This window comes from Papaver somniferum, unplaced genomic scaffold (genome assembly GCF_003573695.1).
Source record: "Papaver somniferum cultivar HN1 unplaced genomic scaffold, ASM357369v1 unplaced-scaffold_6, whole genome shotgun sequence".
Taxonomy (NCBI): domain Eukaryota; kingdom Viridiplantae; phylum Streptophyta; class Magnoliopsida; order Ranunculales; family Papaveraceae; genus Papaver; species Papaver somniferum.
The window spans coordinates 661,888-672,614 of NW_020648748.1; the positions used below are offsets into that span (position 1 = coordinate 661,888).

A 10,727-nucleotide genomic window follows, 5' to 3' on the forward strand; every position below is an offset into this window, starting at 1 on the left:
TTGGCAGCCAGCGGCATGTAGCGGGGTCGACATTGCATTGACATGGAATCTTGGCTGGCATGGTTTTCCATTGGCACGGTGGCGCGTCTGGAATGGTTGGCATGCCTTGGCGCTGAGGTGTGGCTGGCACGCCATGCCATTGGCACATGTGGTGTGGATGGCATGGTTGGCATGCCTTGGCGCGGAGACACGACTGACATGGTTTGCCATTGGCACGGTGGCGCGGCTGGCATGGTTGGCATGCATTGGCGCGGAGACGTGGCTGGCATGGTTTTCCATTGGCACCGTGGTGCGGCTGGCATGGTTGGCATGCCTTGGCACGGAGACGTGGCTGTCATGGTTTTCCATTGGCACGACGATACGGCTGGCATGGTTGACATGCCTTGGCGCGGAGACGTAGCTGGCATGGCTTTCCATTGGCACGGTGGCGCGGCTGGCAAGGTTGGCATGCTTTGGCGTGGAGACGTGGCTGGCATGGTTTTCCATTGGCACGTTGGTGTAAGAATTTAGGGTTCGGTGTACGAAGGTGATGTCGGTTAATACTAAGGGTTCTACCGTGGGACATGACACATATATATGTAAAAAAAAAGTACCATGGTAATTCTTACGTAGGCGTATTGAATGATTCAATAAATGCGCTAGTGGTCCTAGTGACGTCATGTCAGACGTAAGGTTTTACGATTTTAACCCTAAGTTAAAAACCACCATCAACAACAATCAACCTAAATAAAAAAGTGTCTGGAAGTTAAGATTATATTTCTTTCGTTTGAGTAAATATCCGGCGGTAAAATATTAAAGGAAAAAAACAACAAAAAAAGAGAGGAAAATCCCGACTATTTTTATGACAAACCCAATTAAATCATAAGGAGTTGATAAGTATTCGGAATAAAAATTATACAATATATTAAAAATGAACCAACATCATGGCACGTACCGTTACGACACGGGTTAAGGGCTAGTAAGTATACAAAGTGTGTAATCCTATCCTTAATTTTCCCACTGAAATGAAATCTACGATTGAGTTTGTTTTTTTCTGACTCATCTGAGTCGTCTAAATTTGACTCATTTAGATCTGACTGATATCACCTGATTCAATATATTTGTTTTTTTGATTCAGATCTGACTTATATGACTCAAAATATGTGAATCAGTAGCTTGGATCCATGAATTAGGGACATTTTATTCCATGAGTGAAATGTGTTCGAGTCAGAAGTTAGGTCTGAATTAGACCGCGAGTCACATCTGACTCAAAATAAAAAATAAATGACCTAACATCTGACTTGAGCCGAATCAGATTCGAACGTCGAATCAGCAAAAAAACAAACATATTCTAGTCGGGCCACCGGCCGTTGTAATTAGTGCCAGCTCAACCTGCATATCTATAGATGGACTGATCCACCTGCCGTCAGTCGGTCAGTGTATTACTATTTAGGAAAAACCAAAGAGGGGGAATTTGAGTTATTTTTTTATATCCCTTTATGCTTTACCAAAAAACTTAAATTAATTATCCATATATAGTTGGGTTGACTATATGTGAGCAGGGTTTAAGTGATCGACCTTTTTAAGAACTTAGTAAGTGTTAAGCTATCACGTATCAACACACTAAATCTCCAACCCGCCAAAACCATCTAGCGTTGATTTGCGGGGACAAATGATAACTTACAGATGCTCATTCTCCAGACCAACTGCTCTTTTTCAAGAAGATGCGTTACCCGAGTCGTGGAGTCCTTTATAATGCTGTCAAGGTTATTAAGCACCGGTTTGGCTAGGTTGAAATTAGTGGTCAATGGCTGCTTGGCTCTTAAGTGAAAATCACAATTAAAGATTAAATTATTAGTTAAACCTAACCCGTAAACAATTTGCTTAGGCAGACTAATAGAACAAATTCAGACCATCACTAGACTACTTTCCGGTTCGATTAGGTACATCCTAGAGATTTCCAATGGTAAGCAACATGATACAGTACTGGTTTTGATTCACATTAACATTACAGATTAAAACTGATCTCTTTATGCAATGTATGTTTTTGAATTTAATTAAACACTGATTGACTTTAATTAATGGCACCGTTAAAAAGGCGCTATCCCGATTATTATAAACCTTTTTTGTTTTGGTCCAATGCTTACTAAATATTGGCTAGCAAATCAACAAATTTAATGGTTTAATGATCAAATAAACTAATCCATCCTTAACTGAATGCACTTGGCAGAATTCATCAACTTGTTCATTTATATTTATTTTCAGTAATGGGATCTCGTACGGTTTTGTTTCTAGGAACTTCGATTTCCTTAACGACAGAAGATCTCTGTGTATTTAAACCCTTTTTAATTGCCGATTTGTAGTTAATCTTCTTATTATATGTACGCAAAATGATCAAACAGTGACGATAACTTGAAAGCGGAAGTTTACGTGTGACCAGGAGCGTGTTTCACGTAAAGACTTCATCTCGAGGTAGTGTTTTACTTAGATATTTGGGTGCACTGCTTTCGTAAGAGATTACGTTTACTAAAAAGATACATATAATTTTTGTCGCATGAACGGTGATCATAGTTACGTAATAATCAGTGGTTAAACATCATTTTAATCGCCAACCGGGGTAAGAACTGAAGGAAATGCGAGATAACTGATAATGCACCAATTAATGGTAGGTGAGCTTTGATTAATTTATTGTACGAATGATAAATTGTTGATAATATCTAAGGCTATTGTTATAGAATTAACGTTGTTTAACTGGTGATTAGTGGAGAATAAAATAGTTAGTGAAAGATATTTAGCTAGAATAATATCTATTTTGATCCGTACGTGTTCATGTGATGACTAAAACCAGCTGTCCTTGCCCACTTCAACACTAGTGTTCGCTTGATACGAGTTGTTAGTATTCAAAATTTCTCGTATTATTCTCCTTCCGAAAAACCAAACCGACTGAAGCTGGGATAAATTGCCAAACCGAGGTTGAAGAAGGTATATACGGATATACCAACATTGAGCAAACTTGTAAACTTAATCTGGACAAACGTAGGAGTGGTCCAAATTTCTGAGCCCCTAATGATGATACTGTTTTTATTTGCTTGTCGCTTCATCTTCTGGAGAAAAGTTGACAACGCGTGATCCCACTGTCTACTACAATGGAGATCGTATTCCCTCTTCTTTATTGCGAGAGAAAGGTCGAAAATGTTATTCTCCTGGTGGTAGTGTTAGTAGTGCTCTTGTAAAACCTTTCTGGTTTTTCTTTTGGAGATGGTCAGAGGTAACTTCCCGTTGAAACATCATATAAACGTAGTTGAAATTTGAGGCTGGAATCATTCAGGGGATAGGATCTTCTCAGAAGCAGACCTGAGATTCTCCTTCGTAAAATAAATAAAAAAAAAAATCCACCTCCAAAACAAGGTATGGGCTTGAACTTTGGAGTGGATAGTGAAAAAAAACAATTTATGGGCCTCTCCTTTACATATTATCATGAAAACTCCCGGATCCCGGTAAATACGGGATGATACAAGATCGTTTTTAGGTTATAGTCACTTTTTTTAAGGACTCTCCAATTGTATATAAGTAGGGGTGTAAATAATACCCCAAAATACTCGGCCTGCCTGTATCCGCCCGAGCCCACCTGTACCCGAAGTAGCCCAAAGCCTGTTATGGCCCGTCATGGACCACCCAGCCTGGCCTGGATTAATTTATTGGGCGGTCTCGGGCTTTGCGATTAATTATGATGCCCAGCCTGATACCCGGCCCGGTGCCCGGCCTGAAAGCCTTCTATGTGTCATTAATCATTTAATATCCTCTTAAAAGACTTAAAAGTTACAATTTTATAATTGTCAATTTTGTGTCAAGAAAAATAAAATATATAATTGTTTTTTTACTTATAATTAACCTTTTCAAAAAATTAATGGTAATATATTTTCTTATTAGAAAGTTTATTGTACTCTAATTAATTATTTATTATAGGTTAAAATTAAATATTTGTCAGTGTAATTTAAATATAAAATAATACTATCACTTATGATATGCGATGTTGGAAAGGAAAGGATATTGTATTTAATACCGTTCATTTGAAAATTTAAACTTAAAAAAAAAAATCAAAATAGTGGTCTGTCCGGCGCGATCTGGCCTGCCCGTACAAAAAGCGGGCTTTGGGCGGTCTTTGGGTAGCAAATTATCTACTTGTGCCCGGCCTGTCCGGCCTGAATTTGTTTACAGGCTCACAAATATTAAGCCTGACCTGCCCGGCCTGTCTTAGTTTTTGGGTCGGGCGGTCCGACCTGCCCGAATTTACACCCCTATATATAAGTACCTTTGCTAAGGACTCCACAATTGTATATAAGTAAAAGTCTTGCAAGTTTAAGAGTAATTAAAAACTTGGAAAACTTTGGAACTTTTGGTGGCAATTTCGAACACTGCTCTGATGTATGAAGAAGGTGATCTCTTTGTTGAATTGAAGAAAGAAGCTAAAGAAATGTGTGCTGGTGAATATGTCATCAAACATACTTTGCTCGTATTCATGCCGTGGCGTTGGCTATGGTGGTGGTTTCCATGAGGTAGGTGTAGGTTTTCTTTTCTGGATGGAAGAATATCATGAGGATGACTTACGACGATTGAAGAATATGGCGATTGTTCATTGTATAGTTCCGTTACCATCACATTCCAACATCACAACTCAACGAAGAAGGGTATAGACTTAGCGTTGTTCTCGACACTCTTATCGAACAGTTTTTCGGGTTACCCAAACAAAATGGATATGTCATGTCTTATTTTATAAAGAAAGACGTTCAAATGGTGGTGCATTAATTGGTAATGTAATTATGTTTAGTCTCCGAAATGATAAATAGCTAATTGAAATGGGTCATCTGATATGCCTACTTAGCTCAGTGTTAGAGCGCGTGACTTTTAATCCCGTGGTCAAGGGTTCGATCCCCTTAGTTGTCGCGCGGAGATCAACTTTTTTTTTTTCATTTTCTTTTGTGTGTCAACCCTGCATGGAGTATTAAAATGTGAGATATATTTGGGAGGATATGCCACTGAGGTTATGTATTAATTTTCAGAATTTTAATGCAGAAGGATGTGACTTGAATCATGACTACTAGTCTAGCAAGTGGTAGTGTACTCTCCTTTTTCTTGACATAAATAATCTAACATCCCATCTCATCCTATCTTATTGCGAATGAAGCCATGTACACCGACTCCATGCTTCACCAATGAAGCCAACACCTGTGTGCTGTTTGTGGAATGTTTAATTGCGTATGTGCTGCCACTCCCTCATGAGCATGCATAGGATTTTCACAGGTAAGTGTCGGAAGTGCTACATTTCCACCAAACCGTCAGCTGGTAAGGGGTAGTCAGTAAACTGCCGGTATAAAGTACCATATAGCTAGCTGCTCAGCCAGACTACTAGGGTGGAAACAACAACTGAAGGAAGTACTATTGTCAGGAACTCTCGGGATCATGAAGCGTTTCGTGCTCAAATACGTGTTATGTTGGGAGGTAAATAATAAATCTCAAAATCAATCTCCGGTTTTACTGATTCATGGCCAACCATATCTTAGTTACTTTCTCTAGTAAGTTACCGTGAATATACTTTCTTCATTCCCACCAACCAAAATTTCAAATATTATTCTAAATTTATCCGGTTGATAAGGATGTGAACTCAAATAACATTAGCATACAAGCCCCTGAGATAAGGTGCTACCCCGTCCTCGAATCACCAAAAATGAAACATAAGAAATGCTCATAGGGGAACAAGTGGTGCCATTTTTTATGGTTTCGGACGGAAAAATGTGGATGAAAATTAACCACCCGAATCTTCAAAGCAAGTTGAAGCCGTTCAGGTGTATTATATGTCTAATATCATCTCTTTTTGGAATTGAATAGGAAACAGGTCTAAGGCAGTTAATCAGTTCTATTTAATTAAAAACCTCCGTCCAACTAGTAGTGTTATATCTCTTGTTGTTAAGACACCAAATCAATAACTGGTCGTATGTTGTAGTACAGATAGATACGCCCACCTTTGACTACATTTGGTGTATGCATGCTCAAATCAAGTGGGTTAGCAGTTCTTTGGGAGATAATACGTAAAAAAGCATACAGCATCCCCAACGCCAATTATATGTCATATTTTTATTTTTATTTTATTTTCGAAGCATGTATATAAGATAAAAGAGAAACTGAATTATGATTACACGATCCCAAAGAGTCACTTAAGAGAATTTGGTTAACAAAAAGCGGGTTTGCTTGGTTTCATATTATTGTCGAGTAATTTCCTTCTTTGCTACCGTCTGCTGCGAAGTTTGCTATGCCGTCTGCTCCTTGGTTTTCTTCTCTATAATTGTGTTGAATATCTCAACAAGAGATTTGGCACATCTTTGATTTCTGTAATCATCTCTGATATATACCAAGGAGCTTCTATTGGGGTTTTGATGAAGCGCATAAGATTCTTAGAGTCCGTTTTAAACAACACTATTGGCTATTGTCTATACTTAGCCATTCGGTTTCTCATGTCTCTGTCGTCAGCGCAGTAGTTAAACCTAGAGGTTATGCAAGAGCCATTATGATTTGCATGTTCGAATCCCTGCAAATGAATGGTAGGACTTGAAAGAGTACCTACGACTATGTCAAACTGCAAGTGCACAGTGTCACAATGTAACACAGGGCAAGCACAGGTCGATCCACAGGGACAAGGTGGGTGTAAAGCTGAAACTATGGTCTCACTTAAACTGATTCTAAACAAGAAAGAGTAACCAAAATGGGGGTTGTTTTGATGTGTCGATACGACAAGTATGAATGATTATACTACACAAACAATATTAGAATGCAATTAGAAAGCACTAGGGCAGTCGAATCCACTTCTTAACCTGCACTAGATAATTCAGTTATGGATATTACTCTTGTCCTTTTTAATGAATAGCGGTGAGGATTCGTGTCTTCCGCTTATTCAAGGTGATCTGAAGATGGATGACTAATCACAACTAAAGTATTTATCCTAAGTAATAATTGTCTGATTAAAGCACAACTATTCAAAAGATAAATCAATTCATTTAAGCATGAGTTGCAGCACCACAACATAGAATTGTTCCAACTACCTAGGTTGCATGACAAACAAGGTGAAAGTAATATGTTGTCACAAAGATTAAATCTATCCTTAAGCAGTTAAGCACAACAAGAACAAATTCATAACCAAAATTATCTGATATTAGATTAAGAGCTTCATCTAAGCCCTAGTTAGAAAATTAGAACATTATAAGAACTGAAAAATAAACCTAAATACTACAGCTTGGTGCACCGGCTAATCCGGGCCTCTAGGGTTGAGCTCTGGCTAACCCAGGCATACCCTCACACACACAAACCTAATATCTATTTATAGTACAAGAAATCCCCAAATTTTACAAACCCTAAATGAAAATCCCCAAATCATAAAAATTAGGGTTTCGAAAATAACCACTAAAAAATCAATACTTTCATGAAATCTGCTCGACCCATACTTGTACTTCTCTTCCTCTTCTGTTATTGTCTGCTCGATCAACTCCACTTCAACTGTGATGAAACCCTAATTTCATCTCTCTCTTGATTGTAGCACCTAGTGTGTGTGGGTGCTAAGAACGAGAAAGAGAGGAAACTAGGGAATGGGTTTATGGGGTTTTGGTGATGGAGGGGGTATGGAGATGGTGGCGCAGCGGGTGAAGGGATGGAGTTGCAGACTGTTGTCGGGGGAATAAGAAAGAAATTTGGGGAAGAGAAGATCGATGGGAAGACGGGAAGGGAGTGTTTGGGTGAAGGGTATAGGTTCCGATGCTAGGGTGTGAAGCGGGGATAACGAACTTTGATGCACATCGAGTAAAGAGCGTTGGATGATCCCATATAGACGGCTACGATGGAGAGGTATGTAGCGACCGTTGGATTATGAGATACAACAAAACTGACGGCTTCAGATGGAGTTAGGTACTATGGTGTTTGAAAGGAGCTTCCGATTTTGATGCACAATGATGAGGCGGTCGTTGGATGATGAGATGGATCCAATCTGACGGCTCTCATGGAAATGGGTATGGATAATGGAAATGGATTTGGGTAAGGGTTTTGGGCCTTGGGTATGCCAAGCCCATATCTTCTTTAAGAACAATTCTTCCTCTTCAAGCCCACTTCTAAATGATCCGGCTCTTTCAAACATCATTCTTCGCTGCCTTTCTGCGGGACTCTTTGCCGTTTCTTTGTTCTTTCACTCCGTGAGTTAACCGGGCTTTATTTAGTACCTAAAAATGCAAAATTAATTAAGAAAAATATTTATTCTTGAAAACAACGAAAACACGGAATATGGGATAAAATGGAGCGTTAGTGCACAAATGATGAGTTAAATGCCCATAAAAAGGTGCAAATATATACAATATTTGGCACTCATCAATGAACCCTGCTCCTGCCGTACCTGGGTGGCCTCTAACAACGCGATCTGTGTTTATTTTAATCCAACCAAGTGCTGGAGTAGAACAACCAACTTGAATGGTTGTTGTTATCCTTGTGATGGTTGTTGCAATCCTGGGTGTTGGATCCCCAGGTAGCACTGGCGGATATTTTTTTTCCCATTCATATTCTTGTTGTTGTGCTAGAGCTCTTGTCAGGATGTGTAGATGATGAGATTGGGATTGCGTGAAGACAAGTTCGTTTTTGGTTGTTCAAAGCGACCAGAGTAGAAAACAAAAAGATATGATGGAGGTGATATTGGAAGAAGCTTGCAGAAGATGCATTATGGTTGTTGTTTGACGATTTAAGGTAATTGGTTGGTTGTTACCTTGAAGTTGGTTTGTTGATATGCGGTTCGAAAGGCCGGTCCAATCCACCATTGCCGTTGGAAAATGAACAAGCATGTGTTCCGTTGTTTGTGGGTCGGAACTGCATCGGGTTGCCAAGATTTGTTGATAGTATTTCTGCACTGATAATGAATATGTAAGAAGATATGGGATAACCTTGTCTTATGCCTCTCGTAGGTGTAATGAAACCATGAGGGGTACCATTGATGTTGACTGAGTAGGTGATGGAGCTGATACATAACATGATACAATTTATCTACAAATATAGATGGAAAGCCTAATTTGGTGAAAGTTTTTTTGATGAAACCCCAGTCAAGGCTATCATAAACCTTCTTGATATCTAGTTTAAGAGCTATTTTGGGATCTTTGGTGATGGATGAAGTTTTGATGTAGTGGAATAGCTCTCCCGCAGTAGCGATGTTATCATGAATTGAACATTGAGGAACGAAGGCGCTTTAATATGGACTTATTAAAAGTGGGAGAAAAGATCGAATGCGGTTGACAAATTTTTTTAACATACATTGGAGAGGCTGATAGGTCTGAATTGGTATAGTTTTATTGGGTTGTCCACTATTGAGATTAATTGCTTTTTCACCTTTATGCTGAAAAAAATTAACTAAAAGATTTTGAAATTTGGTATGCTAGCAGAATTTGAATCTGAAACTTTTGATTGAACAACCCGTAATATATTTTTTTTGTTTGAAGCATCAATCCATAGTATGTTCACATGGTGAAATTAAAATACAAGATAATTCAAGTGACGCTAGAATAATATAAGATGTACAAAAAAAAAAACGAACTTAGTGAAGTGTCACCTGGAATAGTGTTGATAATCCTTTGTGGAGGCAGTTTAATCAAATTAAAAAAAAACAATATATTAATTTTAACTATTATTAGATAAGAGTACTATAACAAGAAACTAGTTGGAAGCCTAACAAGCTAGTTACATAAGAGTACTATTACAAGAAACTAGTTGGAAGGTTAACAAGCTAAGCTCCAACATCGTACTACTACATTAATTTAACAGGCTGCCGTGCTAACCTATCAGCGAGACTCATAAGGAATCTAACCAAGGAACCAAAGTGTATATATAGAAGCTGAGATTATGTCGCAAGGGGAACAAGGTAATTCTATCTTTCATGTCAAATTCTACAGTACATTAATCGATAACAACTTGTGTCTTGAGTAGTCAGACAATTATTCATGTCCAGTGCAAATGAAGCTTGTGCTTACACATCATGACTTGTAAGACAACTAGGTTGCATTTTCTCTACAGAAATTAGCTTGAAATAGTTGATTGACGACAAGAACATGAGATAAAGAGTTGAAGTTTGGCTATGAGTAAGAGTATGTAAACCAGTATAAGCATCCATTTATGAGGAAATAAATTTGGATTTCGGTACATATATATAAAATTTCGGAGGCAGAATCTCCACATATACCGAACATATCTAGGGATGTTTTTCTCATAGTACATTTTTAGTGCTATCATATTTCTTTTTTGCTCGGCCAAGAAGGAAATATATTAAAAGAATGAAATAATACAAAACTCATTAGCCAAAAAGGCTAGGAAGACAAACCGAAATCCTAACAAAAAAGAGAAAGAACCCAAAAAAAAAACCCAAAAATAATACCATCCACACATCGTATATTAATGAGGATTTTTAGTGCTATAATATGCATATATGAAATGAACTAACAGTTTAAGTCTGTATCAGGCTATTAAGAAGTATCTATTAATTAATTAATAATATAATTTCAGATGAGTTTTCTCTATGGTGGTTAAAAATTGAACAAAATTCTCTTTTTGGAGCTTCTAGCCCCACAAAAAAAAAAACAGACCAATAGAAGCCTCCGGCTTTTTCACACCACCAATATTTTTCAGGGAAACACCATATTTACCGTATTTACTGTGCATGTATACACCTCATAACTTAT

General features: G+C 38.1%; 1 non-coding gene across 1 annotated transcript; it reads left to right on the forward strand.

The window, feature by feature from the left end:
* Positions 1–4,851: 4,851 nt before the first annotated feature.
* Positions 4,852–4,923, forward strand: TRNAK-UUU. Its single transcript has one exon. It is a non-coding gene; the product is annotated as a tRNA-Lys (tRNA).
* The last annotated feature ends 5,804 nt before the right edge of the window (positions 4,924–10,727 follow it).